The sequence below is a fragment of the Dermacentor silvarum genome, chromosome 3 (assembly GCF_013339745.2).
Source record: "Dermacentor silvarum isolate Dsil-2018 chromosome 3, BIME_Dsil_1.4, whole genome shotgun sequence".
Classification (NCBI taxonomy): domain Eukaryota; kingdom Metazoa; phylum Arthropoda; class Arachnida; order Ixodida; family Ixodidae; genus Dermacentor; species Dermacentor silvarum.
In genome coordinates, this window is record NC_051156.1 from 213,281,723 (window position 1) to 213,308,662 (window position 26,940).

The window sequence follows — 26,940 nt, forward strand, 5'->3', positions numbered from 1 at the left end:
GTGAAGAGGTGGAATTCGCTATGTTTTGGCGATGCTCTAAAGAGCCTCTCTGAGAGACAGCAATTGAGCTCTGTAGTTAGTTGCAGAAGGGAAGCAGCTGAGACAAGCGAGTCTCTTGATGCGTGCTGTCCCGCGTGGAGAAATCGTTCCCTTCACGCGAAGCGATAAGCAGAACAATACGCTCGTATACAAATCCAACGGAGTTCAACTGGCTGTTAATTGCTCCTAGACGATCACTATAGCATCCGTTGCCTTCATTCTTTTGACCAACAATTTTTCGCCCCCTCGCTCACCAGTAATTGAAAAGGGTTGAGTGGAAAGGGCCTTTATGAGCTCATCCATCCACCCTTTCCTGTTTGTCGTGGTATTGTCTTTTTTTTTTTTTTTTCGCATAGCGGGAAGTCTGCGCGCGGTGCACGCTCAACTTCCGCTCTACGTTCTCTCGTAATCGCGTGCATTCGCCGCGAGTTGAGTGCATACAGTCGATCTATTAGTCAAGAAGTGGTTACGGGCTGACATCTCTCCAGCCTGAAATGGCCTCTTAAACTTATAGCCGTGTCGTGGTTAGACCGCGTACTTAGGTGGCTCAAGGGATGGGGCAAGTTTAATAGCGGGTAACTAGCGAGTACGTAACGTTCCCCACGCGCAGGTGCGGCTATCTTGAGTCGTATCTCTTTCCGCGTGCGCGTGCACGACCCGCGCACTCGCGGTCGTGCGATCGTTATTTTGCCGTTTCTTCTCGCTTCGCTCTTTCAGTGTTTGTTTACAGAAAGAAAGAAAAAAAATTACAATCGACGTCAAAAGTTCATAAGGTCCTAAAGAAAAAGTGGAATATTTCCACACACTTCGGGCGTGTGCAAGCTGGTATTCGGATTAGCCTGTATTGTATACACGAACGACATAGTGTTGCATACTGTTTTACTGGCTAGCAGTTGCAAACTTCTCGGGAATTCCACGTTTTTATCCGGTCACGCGTGGCCCGTAAATTTATTACGCTGACTGTTCTACACTATTCGCGTCGCTCGTGCTAGGTCATCGACAACGTTTGCTAAGTTTCACACACGGCGCAAGCGAGTCTCGAGCGAGAGGTATAAACGCGATAACAATGACGAAGGAAGCAAAACGACTGGACGCATGCGGCACTAGAATTTTGTCAGCCCACCGCTGCGTGGGGCTTAGTGGCTATGGTTCTTCCGCTGCTGTGAACGAAGGTGGCGGGTTCGATTCCTGGCTGTATTTCTCTCATAACCCACTGCGCAGGCAGTTTCGGGAGCTCAAACCCCGCAATTTATTATTTATACTTGTAACTTCGCATGCCTGTTTAGCTCTTGTGATTCAGTGTACTGCGCAGCCTATCGCCGGCAGTCTGTACCTACATTATCCTGGATATCTCAGACACTACACCGGTACTCCGTTTGCTGTCTGCTGTTTGTTCTAATCTTGCATTAGTAATTCATTTTTATACTACAGTGTGAAAAGGAATAGTCATCATCACTATTGCCAGAATGTCTCTTCATTTCGTTTCTCTCTTTCACACATTTCATTTCACCACTCATTTCATTTCAAATTAAAGAGATAAAAATAAAAGAAATATATTGAAAGAAAGTAAGAAAGAAAGAAACGGGCCCGTGATACCGTATAATTTTTAAACGGGACACACTGTCTAGGTCGTCGTTCACATTGCTACAGAACATTTACTTTTTCGAAGAGCAGGCCTACCAATGCATTGAAGACCACGACGATGACATGATCGAAATCTATAACCTTGCGTGGGTTGTTCGCCTATAAATAAAACTGTATATAGTATCTCCCCTTTCCGTGGAACATTTCCACCAGGGCGCTCTTCTCTCGCAGACACGGTACTCAAAAGCTGCCCTGTGCCCGTTTACAGTGTTACAACGTTGTTTCCCTGTTCTTGAAACATCTCCTTCGCGAACGTGTCGCAGCGGTCTCGTACATCACGGAGTAGGGAAGCGATAAGCGCGACCATCTCTCCCCGAGCCGTGCACTACGTAGTCTGTATATTGACTATGGTATAAAGTAGCATGGAAAGAACCGCCCGCACGGTGCCGGACCATAACATGGTCGCTCGCAACACGTGCCATGGCATGCCCGTATACGCGAAGTTCGACCCCGCACCCCCGACTTTTAGCTTTCCCGAACTTGTTTACGACTGACCTGGGAAAAAAGGCGCGCGCCACGATCGCGGACTTCCCTGCAGCTTTGCTGCGCGCGGGCGGGTTTCTCTTCGTCGCTGCGTGACTCTGCCTGCTGTCCCTATAGAACCGTTCAACATTGCCGAAGGTACAGTGAATGCTAAGCAAGGGCATAGATAGATAGATAGTTGGATAGATAGATAGATAGATAGATAGATACCTAGATAGATAGATACCTAGATAGATGGATAGATAGATAGATAGATAGATAGATAGATAGATAGATAGATAGATAGATAGATAGATAGATAGATAGATATGAATAGATACAGACAGACAGATAGACAGATTGTCAGACAGACATATAGATAGATAGATAGATAGATAGATAGATAGATAGATAGATAGATAGATAGATAGATAGATAGATAGATCTGAAGAGGTTATAGCGACTTGCTTGCATAGAGTTCCATACAATAATTGCTAGAAGGAACTTTGGCGCTATAGTGCCTACGGGAGCTGCAAGGCTGAGTCATCATGGGAATGATGGGTAGTACATGGATTTGCCTCAACGTCGTCCTTCTGGCTTCAAACGGCTTCGTGACTTTGTAAACTCGTCATTTTTTAACAACGTACTGCGTAAAAATATTTATATAAGCATTAATGAAATTGTCCGATGGCAGGATTCCAATACTCTGTAGCACAGAATCCCGATAGTGAAACCTTTACGCCACAGACGCATGCATTGACGAGCGGCAGCAGAACGCCCTTATGAATCCAGCGCGTTGAGACGCTTGGCTCATTTCGATTTGGCAACCTCGACATGCAGGCCGCTGTAATTAGTAGCGATTGCGTTCGCATCTTCCTGTTCGCATTTGAATATTCACGTTCGCGTGTTACTTGCCTTCATTACAGTCTACTGCATGCGATACGCGTTATCCGCTTGGCCTTATATCATAGTATATGTACCACTTGCCGGGCTGCATGCCGGGGCCTCCGTAGAACTTCCGCTGCTGCGAAGCCTTTAGAGATTGAGAAGCACAGTGCTTCTCACTTTCTTCAGCTTCAGGAGTGCCAGGAATGCATTCAAAACTTCCTATTTTTCTTTTTTCTTTCCTTTCCTTTTTTTTTTTTTTTTTTAAAGCAGCGCTTGCTATTGGGCTAGTCGGTGTATAGCACGAGACCGACACACAACGAAGGTGATGGAACGTATCCAAGGATTTCAAAACTCTGGGCAGAGTTTGCATTACGGACGGGCGCTCTCGCTCTATCCTATATTCTGCAGGTGTACCTGCAGAATGTGTTGGGCTATATAGTTAGTGCTTACTTAATGACCTAATGCAGCGCAGCGACAACACCGAGATGAAATACGGAGACACATAGCGGCTGTGACGTGTGTCATGTGTGTTTCAGTCTTGATTGTGTCGTTCGTGTTTCTGAATTACATCGGTGGAAAACACGGGGAATGCGGGAGATGGAAATTCAAGACTATGAGCAACACGTGAACAAGGCGAGAGCAGGAGACAATGTGTGAGCAGGAACCAGCGTTTCGACTTGTCTTTTTGAAAAAAGACAAGTCCACTTGCCGAAACGTTGGCTCCTGCTCTCACCTTGTTCTGGCGTTGCTCATCACCGTATAGTCGGGTAACATGACTGCCGTACATCGTCCAGAATGCTGCACGGTATTAATGTGACGGCGTGTAGTGTGGTGTATGCATGTATACCGCCACCTCGCGCTTGTCTCTCTCTTTCCCTCTCGCCTTATTTATCTGCATCCGGCCGCGCTTGGCATGGGACAGCATGTTGGAAGCTGGCAGCGGGGAACCGACCATCCGCTCGTTTAAACCTGTTCCTCTGCAGCCAGTGCTGTGTGTTGTACTACATACGGCGCTTCGCGACTGTACACGCCTCGTTGTTATGCCTCCACGCCGACTCACGAACCGTTTCTGTCTCGAATATTTCTTTCAGTTATTCTTTTCAACTTCATTCGCTCCTTTATCCATACGTGACCAGGAAACCGAGGTGCGCGGAGGTGGTGTTTTATTAAGAGGAGCGATTTCTGTTGCCGGCTAAGTGCCTCGTACGTTGGGGGCGATGCGTGTATGATTTGTTGTTTATCTATTTATTTTCTTGCGTTCGAGAAAAAAAAAAAAGGCAAAGCCCGCAGTTTGTCGTTAGTTCTTTGTTGAATGTTTTATCGATATGGCATCTGTCGTCACGGCTGGCGTTGCACGAGCGGTCGTCGTCGGGGAAGTCGTTATTGCACCATTAATGAGTAACACGGCCTCGGGGCGACCGTAAATGGCCATTCAATGCACGAACGGGCCGCTTTCTAATGTCGCGGTGACGGTCGTTGGATGTGATTCTGCGTCGCGACGGTTATGCGGTACAGGGCACGAAATCGTGCTCGTCGCTGAGATTCAGCAGCCTATAAGATATATAACTATAGCGGTTCTCTTCTTTGATCGTGCGGTATATTCCTGGAGGCTATGCTTACGTGTCAATTTACGTGCACCGGAAGCTGAGTCCTGTTTTGACATTACTGCGCAATTTTTGTGAGCGCCTGTATGTAGCCTGTTGCAGTTTTACGTTTGGTCATTCAAACATTTTATTTATAGGCATGCACCTTGCACTGCAGCTTTCCACATTCCACAGTTGACAGCAGGCGCCAGAAAACACAGCGTATAATGAGCGGTGGATGTGAAATTAGAGGTACGCGATCAACATTCGCGGTGACATCTCCGACCGCTTATCTCGAGGCAAAAGTGATCGAGATCTGAAAATGTCCAAGAGCGCGTATTCTCCGCATATGCCTCGGCATGCTTGCGATCGAGATTAGAATTGCGAGCATTCCCCCAGCGTCAGCTTGGCAAAGCAACATTCAGGCAAACGTGGAAGCATGGGTCGTAGTTTTTAATGTCATCTCACCTTCTCTACATCCCGAATTCGCTGATGCCGGGGTGGTAAATGAAATCTTCGTCGCGCCCTCTGGTTGGTACAAGGCGTCTGTAGTGTCACTGATATGTCAGGATTTTGAAAGTATCTTATATATATATATATTCGTATTTCGACCGTCTTCAAAATAGCAAGACGTCTCAAAACTTCACGGTCTCGTCATTGCCTCTTTTAGAAGACAATATAGCCCTTACTTACCGAGCTGCACGATGCGGAAACTTCAAGCTTGCCGGCTGTCTTTCGTTTTGGCTATACCAACTCTCCTGTTATACGGTGCAGTCGCAGGAACGTAATTTATTAGCGCAGTTAACTTAATATTCTTCTTTAGTATTCCTTCATCTTCCATACAACTAGACGAGTGTTTCTGCGCTTGCGCATGCAGTTTCGCGGCGGCGTTTGCGCAAGAGCAAACACCACGTGGTTAACGAAGATATGCAAAAGCACCTGTCTGGAAAGCTGTTGAACACGGAGGCGCGTCTTTTAAGAAATGCTCGCTCTGAGTTACATAGAGCCAGGAGCCGGGAAGGTGTTTTCAGAAGGCACAGTGTGAGCTCCCGCAACGGCATGATCTTTCTTTGCCATTCTGTGCGTCCTGAATGCTGGCAACGTGTTTACACTTTCAGTTGCTTTTGTTTGTTGCTGTTTAACTAGACCGGAATAGGCGCAGGCGGGCGCGGCATGAACGAATATTTGTTCTTGCCAGCGTTGTAACTCCGCACTGTAACGACTCGGATGAGCCAGGGTAACTGCTGAGCGTGGGATGAGAAGAAAGTGCGACAGCGGAACGGCTGTGCCTCTAGAAACGAGTCAACGCCAGTGGAAGCGGCTCGCGAAGCGGCAGCGGCGTTGATTGAATTAAGAGGTGTTAGAAGAAAGCCATCGATAACGGCGTCGTCGTTTTCGGGAGCAGAACGCGAATGAGCCGGAGGAAGTCAAAGAGAAAGGAAGTTTTCGTTCTTCTGTGTCTCGTTGTATTCTATTATAACTTCGCTCCCAGGGAACTTGGTGTGTTAGTAACAGGGCCAGATAACATATGGCTTGAAAAAAAAAAAAACGGAACGCTAGGTTTAAAGGAAGTGTCCGGGAAAGGGCCGTTTGTGGGAAAGAAGGGGATAGAGAGGAAATGAAATTTTCTCAAGCGGAACTCGTGCTTCTGTCGCATAAGTGTAATTTACGAGCGGTTCCACTCGGTCGCCGGCTGAAGAGAAAAAGACCAGTGAGGAGTGTGTCGCGCCCGCCAAATGGCGATCGCTAAGCATAAATAATAACCCTCCATCTTTGCCTCGCCAGCGCAGCGTATCCGTTCTGGTTCAGTATCCTCCGGTATACGTTTTGTTCCGATACTCACTGACACTTCTTATTTTCTCTTTTAATGCGTTAGCATTATCAGTGGTTAAGTCGAAAAAAAGTGAATGTGTGTGAAGTGTAAGAAGCCGGTCACGTGGTATACATATATAGTGCAACGGGCCACCGTCACTTGCACTCCGCTCCTCCAATAGACAGGTCGTGTGTTCTCCTGAACAACAATGTGGCGAACGTGGTTTAAATCATAGATATACGGGACCTGAAAGAGGTGTGACGTAATGCTGACGCATTTCTCTCGCATCTATACCGCTAAATCGCGAATGCATTTCTTTTTTCTTTTTTTTTTTCGGTTTGTATACTCCTTAGCAGTATTTGTCGCCTCTTACGAAACTGTATATAGTTTGTTCAGGTGTTGCGCTAAGCAAAATAAGGTGGCTTAGAACGAAAAGTGCAACGACAAATTGATACGACTACGTCTGAACCACTTTACAAGCCAGTCGGCAGTGCTTGTTGGTTTCTTTGTTTCCTTATGCAACCTGTTTGCAATGTTTCTTCAGTTAACGGTTCAGTAAACTTCAAGCAATATATGTAGTAACGAGGGTGTGTGTGTGTGTGTGTGTGTGTGTGTGTGTGTGTGTGTGTGTGTGTGTGTGTGTGTGTGTGTGTGTGTGTGTGTGTGTGTGTGTGTGTGTGTGTGTGTGTGTGTTCGACAATGCTTCACATTGCTGCCAAACGGATAAACTTGGTCCCATACGCATATAAGTTTGCAAACGCAGATATCTTGGTTACCGAGCACACACACCATCGAAGCTATAGACGCATTCCGACCAACGAGGAGCACGGTTACGCAGCCTTATCTGCACGACACCGGTGATGATGACGAAGAGGCCAGCGACGAGTCGATTTCGACGCACTTGAATCTGGAGAACGAGCGGGGTGGGTGGGCTGAGTAGTTGCGCAGGACGGGGGAGAGATAAGTGTAAGAAAGGGTGATGGGAATCGAAGAAGGGCGTATACGATATAAGAGCGTGCCAGGAGTGTCGGAAAACTGGGGTGCAGATCGGATCGATGAATCCCTTCTCGTTGCGTTGCGAACCTCACAGCCTAGCTATCTCCCTCCCTTACTCGTCGTCCCCCCTCTTCCATAGAGTATATAATTTTGTTTATGCTGAAATGAAAATGAGGAAGGAGTCGTGATCATTCTGAATTGGCGGCGTGTATACTTCTTTTTTACTTAAGTGAGGAAGACGTGTATAATAAGATCGCACAGAAATAATCGGAGGATTATTTATCAAACTTTAGTGATGGCTCTCCGGTAGACTCACTTAGCTCAACGTACAATTTCCTATTTGTCCCAATGCCTCAACGTATCACCAGTAATGCCCAGCGCATAATTTATTCTACACTGATTTTTATACCTCAAAATTCTAATTTAAGCACAGGAAACCTAACGCGTAGCGTTTTTGGTAGTCGCATGGAGCGAGTTTTCAGTTCTGGATGGTTTAGTAAAAACAATTAGTAAATAATTACGATACTGATTAAGTACTTACTCAATTAACACTTCATTGCATTTTGTGTACAAATTTTCGTGACCATAAATAGAGCTGAATAAGTTCTATAATTTTCCTTTATGGGGAACTGTGTTTTCGCCATTATATCGTTAATGTTATGATGCATATGTATGGACTACTGCCATGTCGCACTGTTTCTAGGATTGGCCCGCGTGACAAAACCACACTGAAACCCTCGCGAGAACACACATCGTGCACTGTTCTCAGTATCGGTCTACAAATTCACCACCTTTGATTGCACTCTCTTCGGGATCGGTTCAGCTAACTCATCCAGACAGCCGACCGTGCACGCAAAAAAAGTTTCGCTTTAGAAGATGACGCAGGTGAAGACGCGCTATAACAGAATAGAACGGATACAAAAACGAGTATGGCCGGTGTTAGCTTGCAGAGAGAGAGACACAAGGGGCAGGCGCAGCTGGATGCCCCCGTTGTGTTCAGAAACGTGCGTGCCGTCTGACCACAGAACATGTCCTCTCACTCCCTCGCTTATTACATTTCGCCGTGTCCCATTTCTCCCGTGATACAGCATTCGGAAGATAAGGGTCTGCTATCCGGCACCTACTGTGGATAGGGGTGTTTAGCTTGAAGGGAGGGCGGTGGCTGTGGGGTCGTTATAGGTGATTGGAACGCCCCTCCAGCTTCAGTAATATAACGGTGCCTATTAGCGTGTATCTCGCATTCCCACAACAGCTCATTTTTTTTTTCTCTCTCTCGCTCTATCTGACCTGTTCTGTCTTAATTTATTTCCATGCCGGCTGTTAATACGGCGGTGCAGCGACATCGATCCCTGTATCAGTGTCAAAGCGCTCGCAGCTGCTGCGTCTCGTTATCACGCAGGCGGCTTGTAGGTGGAAGAAAAAGAAATAAAGATAAGTAATGCAGCTTGCGGTCCCGCTGTCGACCCAATCTCTCTCTCTCTCTCTCTCTCTGTGTGTGTGTGTGTGTGTGTGTGTGTGTTGGAATTTTTTCCGATAAAAAAGAAAGAAAGGCCCTTCTAGTGAGCCCTTCCGGTCAGAAAAGTATTTGCGTCAATCGAATACGTGTCGCGAATGAGATAAAGACAGTGATAACGGTTGTTGCACATACGCTGTGTGGGTTCGTTTCGCGCTAACGCTGAGACGAGCGCTCTCGTATGAGCGAATTGAAAAGCCGCCATGTGTCGCGATCACGGCGTACCAACTGCGACTTCGCGTCTCGTTTCTCTCTCTCCCTTTTTCTCGTTTTCCCTTTTTTTTTTTAGGAGTGCGTTTTTCATTAACATTCCTGTACAAAGCAGGATTCTCCTGCGAGTGAGTAGTGCGTGATTACAGGCAGTCAGTTCTTCATCAACATTAAGTCTTCCCCAGTGGCGTGAAACGAGCGACATTTTGGAAATGTAAGAGCCGAAATCTCGCAGATTGGTTGGGGAAATAGAGCGGCAGGTCGTGCCTTGATTTGGCCCGGATTATACGCCGCTAGAAATACACTACTAACGATAATTTTCGTTCTTGAATTGCATGACCTCGTCTCCCCGCTCCTTCCATCCCCCCCCCCTCTCCCTCTCCCCCCTCTGATTTCGTTACCGCCAGCACACGTTTTTGATATACACGTAATAGATGCATGGTGATGCCTCGTTATCATGACCCTCATTAGCAATGAAAGTTCAACCGCAGACAACGTATTCGTATTATGGACGACATTACGAAAACGATGGGTATCATGTATTAAGCAACTTCCTATTTGGCCGGCTGTTTACAAATGTAGTGACTCGCCACTTAGGTATTTACGGTGTTGAGTAGCACTCAGTAACAATCTCGTTAAGTAATCAATGTGGTCAGGTGCTCGTTAAAAACCCCAGGTGGTTCAAATTAATCCGGAGTCCCCCACTACGGCGTGCCTCATAATGAGATGGTGGTTTTGGCACGTAAAACCCCATAATTTAATTTATTCTACGACTATTGCCACATCGTGGAGAATTCGTTGAGTCAGCCAGGAGGCAGAGATATGCCTGTAGAAATTCGACAGAGGGTCTTTGCAAGTGTATGCCACTGTACGATGCGGACATCGTACGCGTTCGTTCGTCGACGTGTGTCCCGTTACCGTGGCGCATGCTAATAGACTCGCAGATTAGGCGCGTATACGTGGATTGTCTGTGCTGACTGCAGTTACGAAGCGATCGCCTGTCGTGCATACTCGAGTTTTCAGAGTTCGTACGGGAGTTCGTGGAGTCGCCGCTTGGAAGCGCTAGCTGCAGCCTGTATACCTGCAACACGCACTCGGAACACGCGCGTCAATGAGCCCGACGTCAATGCCGTTCCGTTCTTCTTCTCCCCCGAGGCTTTTGCCGGGTATTCCTTCGGGAGATGGCCAGGGAATTACTGCGGGATGGCTGCTTAGACGAGGAGACGGTAATTAGCAGGAACCAATCGATACAGCTCGCGAGTGATTAGTGCTGCGTGGCCCCTCGTTGGCGGGCGCGCATGATCTTTGAGTTGTATTTGGGTCTTGCCTAATTGCCTCCCCCTTTCCCCAGACGATTAATTTCGAAGCCTTCAGCTCGCTTCTTTGCAATCATTTTGGCGGCGACGGGTCATGCAGAGCAAGAATATGGCGAATGATTTGTAGCCTTGACTGCCAAGCGCGCAGTATCCCAAGTGGTACTGTCTCAGGGCCGGTCCCCTTCACTATTGTCCTTATGGAAACATATTGTGTTTCGGTAGAGTTTCTGTTGATTTCAATATACATTCTTTTGATATGTAATTGAGTGTTGTGAATAACTTTTGCCAGGGTTATGTGGAGAGAGATAAAGACATGCCCTTTTAAGCAAACCTAAACTAACGAATCTGGCGACCCGCAGTGCTGACATACGTATAGCACACAAGTGATATGACATTTGAATCATTTTCGCTTTCTGGCTGCTTTGAGAAACCATAGCCTGCTTGAACCCGATTAAACCCGCGTATTGACCGAGTAAATTTTGGAAACCTGACCCCGAGTATCGAACGCATCTTTCGTGTAAAATTTATGCCAGCAGGGTTTTCTGAAAAGTTATTTCGCGTGATCCGAAAGTGACAACAATGCAGCCGCATCTTCGCGACATCAAGCTCTGCGGCTTTTTCTGAATCATTACGAACGCTACATGTAAGCGTAGCGCTCAGTGGACCGGTTGAGACACCTATACTACATTATATGTTGTAACGCTAATTAGATATGACAAGAGTTACTGGTTTGTTTTAGCGTGCATTTCGAGCGTTTATCTTATATACTATAGCCTCCTCAGGATAGGACTCAGACCGGGTTATTTTGATTTGACTTTCTCAATGCCACAAATTCACATGCTGGTTTCCGTCCGTTGTAATGCTATTCCTATCCCCTGCCCCTTCTCCCATTATTTAGTGCATTTCAGTATGCTTACATAGTTGCATACACTGTCGCATATTCGGTGGTATCTGTGCCATAGTAAACATCACGTGGTATTTCATTTTATTTGTTATATGTAGCAGGTTTGTGCATTAAGCAATTTTCCGACAACATGGTATGATGTTTATGAATGTATGAATTGTGTCCCCCCCATTTGTCATGTCCATCTAGGCGTTCAGGGTACACAAAATAAAATACACATAGGCCGGTATTCACAAAGTGAACTTAAGTAAGGCGTCAATAAGTGCGGGAAAAGTACAAGCATTAGCAAACTTGTAGGAGAGTACTTAAAAACCACACTTGAGTATCACTTTCGAAAGTAACACTTTTCGAGTCAAGTATGTCGTCTGGTGTCGAGGATACGTGAATAATTTACGTGTACGATCGGTTCAATCGTTAAAAAAGGTCATTTTTGCAGCAGAGTAATGCGGATATAAATATTGCAGTGCTTGCACGCGCATTCTGCTGAGTAAAATGCGAATAACTATTTGGTTTTAGCGCTTTACTCAAACTCGTCTGGCCACAAGTTCACATTGGTTCTCGCAGCCACTGCGGTTTGTGTCGCCGTCCCGACTTTTTTTATTGATGAAAACGTGCGGTGTTTGTCCGTAGAGTGTTTTTTTTTTTTTTTTTCAACCCGCGCGGACGATGGAAAAAAGAAAACAAACTTTCACGAAGAAGAACGCGCCGTGCTCTTGAAGCTCGTTTCGCGTATTAATTAAATTAATTAAATTAACTAAACATTAACGAGGTCCCCGGTGACAACCTAAAAGTTTCCGGCACCGTAGAATCGCAGTGCGATCAGAAGCTCGTGCAGCGGCGGCACGGGTTGACCGCGTTCGTTGTCTTTTGGGGCCAGTGGCAGCATTTCCAACTAGCCGTGGCACCGGTTGCTCGGAAAAGCGATACCGCCACGAGAATTCCGCGTCGTTGTATACTTCCATGGGATTCTGTCGATCGCTAAGCCGTAGCCGTAGTGGCGGATCGTATCGGTATGCGTCATCCTCCGTAATATATCGTGCACACGTCCGGCGAAATCGGCAAAGTCGGCGAGGCTGCCCTATAGCAGTCGGCCAAGCTGGCTAGGCGAGAGTAGCGAAAGTCGCACTTAAGGTTGCCAATGGCTGTACTTTACTTTCCGGCACTCAAGTGTCGATTAAAGTTTACCTTAAGTAGAGGATTTCTATACGAAACGCGTTAAACATCGACCGGCTACTTCAGTCATAAGTTAAGGGCAAGTTCCGTTTGTGAATACGGGCCATATAAATAAATAAATAAGATTGTGCAGATCCAGCGCACATGCTGTGATCCACGTGAAGCGATCGAAGGTTTAGTCAAGCGGTGTGTCCTACCTAACTAACGGCGGTTTCGTGCAATTGTGTTTACTTTCATCCTGTGCAGCATAATGCAATGTTTATGTTTATCCACCACGAAGATCACTACTCTAATGTCATCCTTAATCTTTAAACCTTAAACCGGGCGCAGTTTCGTCATTCGGGATTAGTTCACCTCTCGGGTGAACTTCCTGAAAACAACAAGTTCCATATCTGTGGCAGTGAGGCGTGATCTACCGATTATTGTTGCCATAGGCCGTCGTGGTTGAAGACAGGGGCCGCAACTCTTGCGAACTTATCTATGACCGCTAAAGTGATTCAGTGCGAAATACAAATGAATAAGCTGGTGATCTCTACCGTGTGTCCCAGCCAACGTTAGCTAAGCTGTTGAACGGAAAAAAAGATTGAAAAAAAAAAAAAAGCATGGTGCAAGACACAAGATTTACGGTGTTCGGTCGTCAGAGGTCTGCCTACAGAACAGTAGGTCTTGCACCACGTTCTCTTTAATTTTTTTTTTTTCAACAGCTTGGCTAGCGCTAGCTGGGACACCCTATATAATGCTTTTATACTAAGTCGTATAACCTTTACAGGGTGACCTGTACTGGTTGAATACGGAGTATTAAGGAACACTGTTTCGTGAAACGTTTCAAACTTCCATGTAGGCTCTTCTAGATTTCGACTCTAACAAATGAAAATATTCGGCAGCAGCATACGTTAAACGCCGTCCGAAAGTTTCTCGTTGTGTGCCTTGTCTTGTGACATATTAGGTATAATTATGGTCGATAAATTCCCTCGCTGTCTCCTTTTGTACGCGCAGAGTATAATAGCTCGGCCTATACTGCGACTCCGAGCCACGAACACTGTTCTGATATCTGACAGGGCCACCGGGCCATCACCACTTGCAATTGCAACGTAGCGACTTGAAATTGAGGAAGGTTCCAGCTCATCTCTCCCTCCCCGCTCGGACCCGAGTAAAGAAAGACGCGTTCCGAGCTTCTCGATGTCTCTTCGGAGGCGGCCAGTACCGAAGAGACTAGGAGCACTGTGAGCGAACCTGCGTGCTGCTGCTTCGAAGTAGTGGCTGCAGTAGGACACACACCACACAGTGCGAGTGAAACAGCCGAGTGGGAGAGGCAGACGAGGGGGTTGAACTTCGCAAGAAAGGCCTGCTTCACGCGTCTGGTGTGCGACTCCCCATATCTAGCGTGTCTTTCTTTTCTCGGTGCACTTTTTATTTTATTCCGTCCTTCCTCTTCGATCTGCCCTTCCGCTTCCCCCTCCATCCTCTCCCGCGCTTTGTGCGTCCCTCCTGCCCCTCTTCCTCACCGGCCAGGCTCAAAGTGCGCTCGCAGCACATCTAGCCTCGCGGGCACAGCCAGCCGCGCGCAGCCAGCAGGCTGGCGCACGAGATAGGCTCGCGAGTGCGCATGACCGGCAATCCATCGCTGCCCGCCCTGCGGGAAGGCGGGTCCGGACCAGTTTGCGCATGCGCGCTCTTCGCATCTCGTAACCTAGGGAAGGGGAGCGGCTCAAGGCAAAAGGAAGGGGAAGGGGGGAGGGGGGATACAAGGGGGGGGGGGGTGTTCACGGCGTGCACGAACCTAAGCTTGGCCTTCCTTCTTTCCTTCCGAGCTGAGCACGCACGCACAGTATTTTACACTGATATATAGAGGAAGCAGCGAGCGGTCCCTGCGCACACGCCCGAGGCGGCGGCAGCAGCAGCGGCCCCGAATTCGAATCGCTAGCACGCGAGGACTGGGAGAGCGCGAAAGGCGAGACCGGGGAACGCGTCCTCTGTGTACGCTATATATATATATATTCATTCGCAGACCCTGTCTCTCACCCACTCTTCTCCCTGCTTGTCCCCGGCACCGTTGAAAAAACACCGAAGCCCCTTACTTCCCTCCCCTCCTTCATCTCTGCAATGCTTGAGCGCGGGGCTGGGGAATTAAGGGAGAGGAGGGTGACGAGGGCACCGCCGTGTGCCGAGCGAGCCGTCCTCTTTCACGTTTGCCCATCGCATCTTCGGCTGTTGTGCAAGTCCAGAATAGTGGGGGGAGCAGAGCGGGCGCCTCTGTGAACGTTCTCTCCACTTCTTTCCGTCGTCGTAATCGTACAGCCCCGGGTTGGGTTGACGTCGCCCAGCCGCTAGCACCACTCGCTCCTCCCCCCCCCCCCCCCCTCCTTTAAATATATATATTTTTTTCTCCACCGCCAACTTTCTTTCTCTGCCGTCTACCCTGTATTCTTGTTAGAGAAGACGGCTCTACTCGGCTGCCGGGAGCGAACGTTTCTCGAAAAAGCCTACCCGCCAGCTCGCGGGCTTCGTGCCGGCGGGTAGGCTCCTACGCTGCTTCGACTTCGACCGGCACAGCGGCTCGGCGGAGAACCCCCTGTTCCGCGCTCCCTGTTGGGATAATGGACTAGACCGCCGCGTTCCCCTCGCTCTTATCCTCTCCCATCTTTCTCTCTCTCTCCTCTTGCAAGGCAGGGGAGCACTTTGCATCGAGTGGAAAGAGGGGCTTGGCAGTGCCTCCCTGCCGCCTAGCAATCTTCACCTCTCTTTATTCTGTTTTGTTTTTGTTTTTCATCACTGCGCTCCTCCTTTGCAAGGCCTCCTTCCCCCGCCTTCCTCTCCACTCGGCGCTCGCCCCTTGACCCACTTCCTTTTTATATTTCGGAAGTTTCTGTCCGTATCTCTCCTTTTTTTTTTCTTTTTTTTTCCCGCCGTATTTCTTTTGACGTATTTCTTTCTGTTTTCTTTTTGTTCTTTTCCTCCCTGGGAGCTTGTGCGTATGCCTTCTTCCTTTGCGTTGGTCGGAAGAGCCCGTGGGCCTCCCCCTTCTTCTTTATGATTGTTTTTGCTGCATCGTTTCGGCTGGCATCGCATTTCTTTCGTTTTCCTACTCGCACTGCAGCCGCCGCATCCTCTCCTCTCCTGCCGCGGTTCAGTCGTCGCCCCCTCTCTCGACCTCTTGCCGACCGGCGCCCCTCCTGGCGGGCTTCCCTCCGCGTCTCTGAAAAGCTTCGCCCAACTTAGCTTTTACCGTTTTTATTTATTTTCCTTTTCCGTGCTCTCTCGGTGTTGCCGGCGGGGGAAGCCCCGCTCGGACCAGACGGATGGACTTTGGCTGCTCGCTTTTTGCTTTGCCCCTCGCTGACGCGTCTTTCATTTATGCCTGCTGTTGCCGCTGCCGCATCTTCTGCTTCTGTTTTCTTTTGCTTCTTTTTTTTTTCGTTTGTTTTGTTTTTAGTTTATTTCGGTCTTGGCAGTAGAGGCGGCGCGAATGAGAGAGGCCAGACCGTGACACTGGGGACGAGAAGAAAAGAGAAACAAAAGTAGCGGAAGTCCTAACTTGTGGCACGGAATGTCGCACGCGCGACCGATGCAAGTCGCGAGTACAAGTGGGCGAGAGAAAGAGAGGGACAAAGAGAAAAAAAATACACGATACAAGGCGAGGCGAAAGCGCTAATAGCAGCCGGAAAACTGGGTAAATTGGAAGCGCCAAGAAAAATGAAAGAAATAAGGAAGTGCTTTTTTTTTTTTTTTTCGGGGGTGGCACGGGGGATACTTAGGAGGTGCGTGCCGCGCGGCTGTATTGGAAGCGGCACAAATATAGTGAAGATAGACGCGTCGAGCGAAGTCCTTCGTGCGTACGTGACACTTCGGCACTCTCTGATTCACCGTGTCACGGATTTGGTTCGTTTGTTTGCGTACTGGAGTGCTCTGGGAACGGGAGGAACAGAAGTTCATCTCTAGCTCTCTAAAGGCCAATGGCATCAACTTCAAGGGATTCGGCGACTCAGGATTCATTTTGTGGTTCCACGAATGCCATTGGCTGTGTCCATTCGTGCTCTAGTTGCCCCGAAATCTTTGAGCAAATAGTGTCGGTAAATAGAGGGCGAGGAAATAACAGGGGGGGGGGGGGGGGGTCATCAAAGCAGACAGAATACGGGGAGGGGCCAATCTGCGGCCCCCTTCCCCCCTTCTCCATCCCTTCCTCTGTATCGGTCACCGCTGGCCATGATATGGGAACATTGAGCAGAAAAGACGGAGTTCATGGTCTTCTCGAGAATTCTTGGCGTCGACTGCTAAGTCCTATATATACATAGATAGAAAGAATACATATTTATTAGGTCTTTTTGAGCAGTGTATCTTCCTTCGGGTGGAGCTCCGGTGTGTCTCACGTGGCCTCGCCTGTGCACCAGAAGAACGCTCTACTGCCTTTGTCCATGTTACCGCTGATAAGCCCCTCTCTCTCCTTATATTTCAGGCATATCTTTCTGCCGTTTTCCGAAATAAATGTCCCTATTTTACTTTATCTCCGTAGACGACTTATCGTTGGCAGACGTTGGTAAGTAAGAGGCGGAAATACAGGTCGGCCCGTTCATAGATACGACGGGGCCCACTTTTCAAACCAATATAACTTCAGTATTTGTCTTACTTTATTATGTACAAAGAAAGCGACCGTGGCATGCACGCATATAATAATAAAGCAATAGACTGCATGAATTCATGCCGGATTCCGGCTGCTATAGGAGCGTGTATACGAGCGACGTGTTTTCCCCGATAGCGGACGACCCGCTTTCCTGAATACTCTCGCATGTAATGGCTTCGCCGCGCAAATGGAACGTCGCTAACAGAGAGCTCTGGCTTTCACGGCATTGCATAGTATTAGCGGTGTAGACAGTGTAGTAGTAGTACACGCGGAACGGGGCCCATGGAGTCCGTTACGAAAGCGCGCTTCGCCTCGCCATCCACAAGCTGGCGCTTTATCGGAGGAGTGACGCGCGCTGGCGCTTCGGCGACGGGACAGGTTGCAGCCCGGCGGCCCCTCTCAGCCTTGCGCAACCAACCGTCATGATGCCACGGCCGGCGCCGCGTCGCCCGCGAGACAGATAGATGCGTCTGCTGCGAGTGGGCGGAAATGGGTGACGCACGATTCATCACGATTCCTTAGCTGTGTACGCTGTACGCAGTGCAGCGCTTTGCGTTTCTCTAGCTGTCTCTCTCTTTCAATGCGAATCGCAGAGCGAATGCAACCTGACTGCGGCGAAAGTTTGTCCACTTCTGCGTTGCACGTCGTTCGCCAACGGCTCGTCACGCGGGTTCTCGTCGTCAGTCACGTCAAGCTAAGCAGAATTAGTCTCGGTCAGTGCCTGTGTGCGTGTGGTGAAGTGCGCGAGGAAGAAGGGGGGAGGGGCGGGGGGAGGGGGGGGGTGTAGGTTAGTGCTACCTTCCATGGTGGCTTTGCGGCTGTCGCGTTCTGCAGCCGAGCACGAGCTGTCAAGTTCGATGGCCGCATTCCGGTAGGGCAGAGTGCGAAAGCGCTTGTGCACTGATCTTTGAATGCACGTTGAAGAACCACGTGCGATCAAAGTTAGTCCGGAGCCGTCCGTTACGAAATCCCTCATAAGCAATGTGTTGATTTGGGACGGTAAACGCAAAGAATCAATGTAATCAGTTAGTAGGTTGATCCGCGGATCAGCATTGAGTGCGGATGGCTCTTGGGTTTGATCAGGTGTTTCAGGTGGCTCATGGGTTGATCAGGAAATGTCAGATGTCAGCGTTGAGTGAGATAGATTAAAGTGTACAGTATCCGCCTCTGCTCAAGCACTATTATCCGTGTACGTACGTAACAAGGGCTCATTTATAGCAGTAGGCCTGCACAAGTGCATTAGAAGCTTCATGAAGCCTCCACATCATTCGCGTTCGAGTACACGTTCAACCTGTAGGCATAGCCCACATTATGAGCCACTAACCTTAACCAATGCTCGCAGCCAGGGAATCGGCCACTCTGCTCGTGCAGCTTCAACGTCGATGTGTCGGCACGAGTCCACCTGCGCGGTTTTCCGGTTTTCGTTCCCGCTCTTCCACTACCGCACAACCCGGTCTGCGTCGGAACCTTTCAGCGGTTCCCAAACATGCGCGTGCCATTCCCACAGCGGCTCAATCTAATTACGCACACGGTGCATTGCACTATGCTTCACCGGCATTCCTCCTCAGGCTGTGTGCTGCTGTCTGCACACGGCGTTCTCTGCACCAGAGGAAGCCCTATCCGGCCGCCTATCCTTAATTTTTTTCGTTCTCTCTTTTTTTTTTTTTTTTTTTTTTTGCGCCCCGCAAGCTTCTTGTGGTGGCTGGTCCCTGCGGTGAAGGGCCGGTGCCCGCAGGGTTTTCCAACAAGAGCGCAAGGCCACGGGGAGCCACAGTATAGAAAGAGGGTGGTGGGAGGGGAACTCAAACCGCTAGGGGGCGGAGCCACACAAAGGGGCTTGTGAGGAAGACGAGGAACGAGCCTCACAATAAAAAGCCGGAGGAACGCGGGAAACAGAAGTAGATGAAGAAAATACGAGAAAGAAAATAAAATGAAAGCGCAGAGGCTGCCTGCAGAAAAGAGGATCTTCGCAGAGCTCCAGCAGGGCACCAGCGGTGTGCGCACGCACTTGCGCTCGGGTGCGTCTTGAAGGAAAACGGATGAGCAGCGGAGGCGGCGGATGGAAGCCGAGGGATGGAAGGGAACTGCGAGCGGTGCGTCCTCGTATGGAAGGGAGGAGCGGGTCCGCCGGGAGGATTAGGGGAGGAAGGGAACGCCACCTGGTGGTGAAGACACCGCTGGCTCCATTTATCTTGGTTTGCGCGCCCGCTGCGGACAAAAGAGCTGCGGATCCCCCCTCCGGCGTCTTCGTCGCCGCCGCCGTCATGCCCAGGATTTCTCTCTCTCTCTTTTTAACACGAAAGTGTTTTATTCCGGGGTCCACCAAGACTTCACTGACGTATTTCCGTCACGGAAATACGTCATAGAACATAATACAAAGAAAGAAACCAGAAGAAAAAGTTCCACAAACATGCAAAATTTGGGAATCGAACCCACGACCTCTCGGTCCGCGACGATAGATCGCCGAGCGTTTAACCCATTGCGCCACAAACGCATTCGCAGAGAGCTACACAGACGCGCCTTATATCTAACACTCCTCCGTGTACCCGCGCTCTTGCTCGGGGCGGTGCCGCCGCCTACGAGCAGAAAAGAGAAGTACTGCATTATGACACTAAAGCCCGGGATACATGGAGCGAACTTTCTCGACGAACTTCACGCGTCAAGTAACGACGCGGCGACACGACGCAGGATGTTTGCTGTGTTGCAATACATGCGGCGAACGCCGCCGCGCGTTGGCCGCCGTGTTGGCGGCGGTCCCGGCCGCCCGCTTCGAACTGAATTTGGCGTTGTCCTTGTAGAATTCACTTAGTTGGAAGCAAATGACTGCGTAAACGGCTTTCGCTTAGTCTCAGGCCGCTTCGACGACAGAGTATTATGGATAACCTTGAGTAGTTTTCGAGATCGCTTCTCGTTTCGAACGCGTCTAAGCCTAGCGAAAGAAATATCCGATGCCAACGCCATCTATCGGGGAAGTCGGGAGATAGGCATGACGACAGCATGTGGCCTCTGAGATCAGAAGATTTCTGTTGAAGGTTGTTGTAGAGAGCTTGCACTGCTTGTCTGTTTCCTCGCAGATCAGCGGATATGGGATGTACAAATACAACGCGATTCCTGAGAGATCATACTAGGAACTACTCAATCGGTGCAGAGACATGCAGACACGGCAACACCAACGCGATTGCAGACGACGCGAAAAGGCGCGCGCGCGCGAAACACCAGCATGCATTGCGACCGGAACTAGTGCCTCCTGATTGGCTGTCGTCCACCGCTGCGCGCTAGACGCTTCCGGCGGCGGCGTTCGCCCGACGAAAATGTTTGGACAGGCAGATCGGCTGCGGACGGCAAATTTCTTGACGCCGGCCGTCGGACGTTCGCCGCCCGACGAAGTTCTTCGCTCGGACGCCGGTTATTCGCTCCATGTATTCCGGCCTTAACGCGCACCGACAGTGAACGCTTCGGTGGTCTCAGCACTACGACGCCTCGATGCCAGCATTCGAAGGGACGCTGGCATCAAGAAGCACTACCAACGCCACCTAGGTGGCGTTCACCGTACTCAGCACAGCGGAGCGTGGCCTCCGCAATTAGCTCTGAAAATGTTTCTGAAGTTGATCGCGGAGGCTGCAATTACGACGCGCTGTACTGCGGACAAAAGAGCTGCGGATCCCCCCTCCGGCGTCTTCGTCGCCGCCGCCGTCATGCCCAGGATTTCTCTCTCTCTTTTTTTTTTTTTTACTCCGCATTTCGTCCTTGTCTTGTCTCGCTCTTGATGGCAGTGCCTTTCAACGTCACCGATGTTCCCGCCTGCCTTCCGATTTCTTCGTCTTCCTCAATGTCACACGGACTCCCTCTCCGATCTTTACTGCGTTACGTTCTGGTTTCAGTACTTCAGTGTTTTCCTGCTAGCCGTCTCCTTCTGCTACCTGACTAGAACGGACTCAGATGAGACGTACGAGTCCGAAACGACTCCGGCGGGAGTGCATTAGGGAGTGGCTAGTTGACGTCTATCGGAAGTAACAACGCGTGTGCAGCTGCTGAACAAGGCCGGTGCATATGTGTTAGTAGGAGTTAGCATAGCTGCATGCGAAAGTCACTGTGGGGACAAGCCTAGTGCTCCTTGCAATTACCTGGAAGAAAAGGTGACGCTCCGATATTGTATCAAGTACTGCTATAGAGAGGCTGATGATTCCAGCGTCTCTAGCTTTGCAATGCTGCGAAATGGGGAGGGGGTACCTTCTTTACAGAAAGCCGGGGCACACTGAGCCGAGCAACGGTGTTGCGAGAAATGGGTCGCATCTTGTGAACACTGTTTAGTGCTTACCAATGTATCCGCTGTTTTGCTATGTTAAGGAAAACAGTACTGATCAGAATCTTCATGCTCTCGCGCTAGGGTGCGCTAAATATTAATTCTCGACATCATACTGCAGGCGTTTCGCTTATATGTGAAAGAAACAGAAGGTTAACGTTCGCTGTGCTCCTGTCCCTATCGTGTTTTTTCTTCCTTTACTTTTATACGACAAATCCAATGCGATTTGTAGCAAGAAAGCTTTATTTTCACAAGCATCGGCACATTTTGCCGAAGCCACATGCAACGCGATCCGAGCATTCTGCATCTCACCAGCATGCTGTTCTAGTAGCCACTCAAATTAGATTCAACCGTCTTCTCAGGCAATCAGAGCAGGCGAGATAGCGAATTCGACACGGGCAAAGTGCGCACATTATGACCCTAGTATAGTGGTTACTACGCATAGATGGGGGGCGCCACCTTTCGCCCTAGCGGCAGCTGTGGGTAATTAACTCTGGCGATAAACTAATCGGCCAGAGGCCGCATGCGTGAGCTTGATTGAAACACGTCTCGTCCGAATATGCGTGTTCTTGTAATCGTGAGGTCGTACTCTCGAAACCGCACTTCGAATCTCGGGCGCCCTGAGTTATTCGAACGCCGATCAGGTTTAATCTGCGCACTCCCATTACGTCGCGCAGTCTGAATGCCAACCGCAAGCCTTCTCTCGCATCTGTCGGTCGGTCCTCGACAGACAATCAGGCTCGCCTAATCTAATAATTCTGCCTCCCCCCCCATTCTTTTTTTCTTTTCTTTTCAGTCGTCTTTCGGAACGTTTTTCGTTCCTCCGTTTAATCAACTATGTATCTCAACTCCTGTCGGATTTCTGTTCCTTGAGGTCGCTGCTCCCTCTCTCAATCTCTCTGTTCTTGTTGCGAAAGTTGGCTGGCCGCTGCACTTTGGACGATTAAGTACAAATTAGAAACACTGCGAGGTATTTAAAAAGCGCCCTCTAATGAAAAAAAAAAGATATCCATAATCCAGCGTATACTCCCACCGACGCCATCAGAAACAGCCGGCTAGCCGCAGGCGCGCGCCGCCAATTCCGGCGTGGTGGCTTCATTAAATCAAATTTGAAACAAAATCGATACAGCTTGCGTTCAAGCGCAGGAAAAGAAAAATGTAACCAACACTGAACGGTATAGTAAAAAAAGTAAATGGCACCCATTCACAGAATTTAATACCGCACTCCCTTTTCCTGCCGCAACGAAAAGGGGGAGGAGGATGACTCCCACTCTCCCCATTTCCCTCTTCCTCACGCTTCCCTTCGTCTACCATAGAAGGGAAGGGCGCCAGTGCGTCGATCTGTTTGTGCGCCGTCACGATGTGCTTCTTGTACGCCGTGCCTCCGCGTTCTTCTCCATTTGCTTGCTTACTTCGATCTTCACGTTTGAAGTTGAGGTTTCGGTCGCACGGCAATCATTCTTCTTCATTTGGCCCCCCTCTCCCTCCGTTCTCTCCTTTCCTGCAATCCTCGATGCCTCCTAACCAAGGCTTCGTTTATATTCTAGCTTTTTCCCCATGGCACTCTCTGGTTCAATTCGCTTTCCGTCGCCATCTCTCCCTTTCCCTCTCTCCACTCATTTTGGGATAGCTCTGGTTCACGAATCTTAACACCGTCCGCATGAGCGGCGACTGCGCGCGCGAAATTCATTCCGCTCAAATGCTTCTTTGGGCGCGGAACTGCCACGCAAGACGTCGCACCAGGACAGCGGGATGTATAAACGGGAAGCCGCATAAGTACGCCTGGAACCGCTCTAAAATATATCTACGGCTTTTATACGGGCGCTCGTCGCAGGCGTGGAAATCAGTCTCCTAAAGAATTGAAAAACGATAAGTGAGAGGGGGAAGCGAGGGAGTGAGAAATGGATACTTTCTGTTTCTGCTGGCTCGAAGTAGAATCAGTTGAACTCCATTCTCTTTTCTTTATTTCTTTCTTTCCTGTCTATTTTCTTGCTCCTTTCTTTTCGGTGGAACGTCGCTGCGTTATTAATTCATACGCGGTTCACATTTGGCTGGCTCCTCGAGTGGCTATTTTTCTTCGGTTGATGTTTCCTCCAGGTGTCCTCCTCTGCGGCGTGCCCACCTCCCCTCCACCACCTGCCGAATTTTGTGCTGTACTGATTTTCGGAGTAGTAATTTTGAATTATAGGGAATGGAACTGATAGCAAAGACGTGTGGCCTTCCGAACACTGGCCGGTGTTTCCTAAGGAAAAAAAAAACCCGGTAATTCGCACGCACGCACGCACGCACGCACGCGTGCACACTCAAAAACAGCACGCCGAAAGCTCGGTACTGCCACCTTTCACTCCTGAAAACCCTGACGCCCAGGAAAAAACAAATAATAGAAAAGGACAAAGAGAAAGAATTACGCTTAACCTTTCACTCGGCCGCGCAACGCGTGGCCGGAATCAACGCGTGACCGGAATCAAGCATTTGCCGGAAATGCGCGCGAACTTTTGATCGTATTACTCATGATGATTTGACGTCACTCATAATCATGATGATTTTACGTCAAACACTTGCCTTTGCTTCGAGTTGTTGACAAATTCGACTTCGCCCTGCCATCTCCAAGCCGCCTGGTTAGCTCAGTTGGTAGAGCGGCTGCCCCGGAAAGGCGGTGGTCCCGGGTTCGAGTCCCGGACCAGGACAACTTTTTCTTCAACTGCGAGGCTTTCTTTCGAGGAACCCGTATGGGTTTCCTTTGTAGCAATTGCTACATTTGGGTGGATGTCTCATTTTCCCTTTACTCATGATGATGATAATTTCTTTTCGCGCGTCTCTGACTTACGTCCGTCATTGCGCGTTGCATAGCGCAGCTTGCAACAGCGACACCGCGTTCCAATGCCGACACCGCGTTCCAGGAGACCCGCTCCGTGAATGCGTCTCTCTCTCTCTCTCTCTCTCGCAGTCGTAGCGCGCAAAACCTTTTCACCTCGCAGAGCACAAGCGTACGAACGCACCAGCTGTGGACGACGCTCGAACGCAATCATATGGTTCGCATAAATACATGTTCTGTAAGCGTGGCTGTATAGCCTAGTGGTTACGACGCTCGCTTTGGGATCGCGGTTACGCAGGCTCGAATCCCGCTTCGGCAAGAAATATTATTTTATTTTCTTTATTGGTAGATTCTTGATACGCACCACAAATTACGGCTTGCTTTTAAACAGCTTCGCTGTTAAAAATGTCATCAAGCTGGCCCTCTTGTTCCCATTTTATTACTGATCGAAGCCGAGCGGTCGCTTTGAAGAGGAGGATGGGGAAAGGAAAAACACTCCCGCACGAGACAGCCCTCAAAGGGAGAGAGAGAGGGCGGAGGGTGGCAGAGCAGTGGACGAAGGAAAAAGGGCTTCCGCTCAACCGGCGGCCGGCTGATTTGCCCCCCCCCCCCCCCTCCCCCTTCCCGTCCTCAGCGGCTGGCCTGTCACTCTGACGCACTGAGCGCCAGCAGAGCACTTGTGGCGACGACGCTGCACTCCACGAACGTGAGCTGAGCTGTGTACGCCCCAGTCAGAGACGAATGTATGTACAAGAAACGATGGGGCCGAAGAAAACGTCGCCAACCGGCCCCATCGATATCGCGCACACGTAGCCACCAATACTGCTCTTCTGAAGCACCCCACCCGCCGGCCCTCCACACCAGCTCACGCTCTAAGCAGGCGAATACGCTTAGGAACGTCAAATCAAACGGCGTTTCTTCGAAATCCCTGGGGAAGGCGCCCTGCCGGCCTGTCCTGCTGCTGCTGCATACGGCGCCAGCTTCCTCGGCTTTTAAAAGAATTGTTCCACTTTCTTCTTCCTTCTTCTCTGCTGGTTTTATTTCTTTCTTTGCTCGGTGCTGTTGGCTGGGTAAGTTCTTGCTCGACTTGTGACGATTTGGATTTCGGCCTGTGCTCTGCCCGAGCTTGTACACGGGGATAGCCGGACCTTCAAATATGGCCGCCAGCTGTGCAGTGATCTCAGGCGGCTCTGCGTGGAGCCATATGCCGCTGTACGCTTGGGATCAGATCCGAAGAGTCGCTTTAAATTAAAAAAGTGAGCGGAGCCGCGGGGGCAAGCGAAGTCAGTCACGTGGCACGGACTGCAACGCTGCGGTGTTGCTGCGTTGCTAAGATCGTGCGCCGAAGAGAATGACGAAAAGTAAGATGGAAGGTCGGCTGCTGTCTTTCGGTGCTTCGTATTTAGGCTATGGCTTTAACTTGGCCGATGCTATCGGATAGCTGCCTAGTGCACTTGGCGGCCATGGTTTCAGCTGTAATCTGCGTTCTAAGTGATGCGTTCGACAGAGAGAGAGAGAGAGAGAAAATACCATATAGCAGGAAAGATAGGTAGGATAGATGCCTCTTCTTCGTATAGTGTATACTAACCGATAGGGAACGGTGAACTTTCGTGCTTCTTTCTGTTCAGCGCTGCTTTTGAAACAGTGCTATTGAATTCAACTTTGGCGCCTATTGGGTTAGTCGCAAACTGGAAAGCCTGGTAGACGATGTCTTTCCTTCGTGTTTAGTTTGGATTGACCTCACTCCTACCGTACATAGCTGCATTCGTGAATTAACCTTGCACAATACCAACAAAGGCACTCTTACTGTGAGAATAGTGTAAGCCAGAAAAGAAGCAAAACTTAAGACTGGTGGCGCTGTCACCTTGAAGTTCGCGCACCAACTTGCAGTGACGTCATGGATTTTTACGGTGTCTGCTCGGATCAATACAGATTTTTTTTTTTTTGTGAGATCGTACAGATGTTTTAAATTAAAAAAGAAGTAATGAGCGCAGCGAACGTGGCGTTGTTAAAGACAATCCCGCAGGCGAGGTGGACATACTTTGCCACGAATAACGCGAACTTCGGAAGACTAATTACCAAAAATGCATTAATTAACTTTGCAATACAGTTCATTGGATTCTTTGTTGCGCTGTAACGATGAAAGTAATTCCAGGTGCATTATTAAATACGAGAAATATGTAGCACGTATCAGCTTGTGCCCGCCTGTATACATAAGGTATAGAATACCACATGTCATCGTGAAAGAAGGTAAGGCGTGCAGACACGGACACAAGAGAACCAAACAGCACAAACGACGGCGTTTGTGTTGTCTGGTTCTCTTGTGTCCATGTCTGCACGCCTTAACTTCTTTCACGACAATTCCCTACCAAGTAGCTCAATTTTCTGTGGTTCTAAATACATGCACTTGACGTAAGGATTCTTCTGTGCTTTCGAACGAGTGGCCGATGCTTTCTGTTTCACAAGAAGACATCGGGCAGTTTCTTTTCCCAGTGTCGCTTTAGGCATACAGTCGGCGCTATTAGTTGGCGTCAGAGTTTTCTATTTCATCTTGGATTTTACTTGCGTGCGCGCCTATTCGGATCATCGCACGCGCGCGCACACTTCACGCGTTCCACGGTTTCGTCACATCAGCAAGGCGGTGTCATTGCCCTGAACATTTG

At 49.3% G+C, this 26,940-nt stretch overlaps 1 protein-coding gene and 1 non-coding gene across 30 annotated transcripts in view; both read left to right on the plus strand.

The window, feature by feature from the left end:
• LOC119445208 (polyhomeotic-proximal chromatin protein-like) overlaps nt 1-26,940 on the plus strand; it is a 199,065-nt gene that overhangs the window by 76,596 nt on the left and 95,529 nt on the right. The gene's annotated exons all lie outside the window — the stretch shown is intronic.
• On the plus strand, nt 24,076-24,150 carry Trnas-gga (transfer RNA serine (anticodon GGA)). The gene has a single exon. It is a non-coding gene; the product is annotated as a tRNA-Ser (tRNA).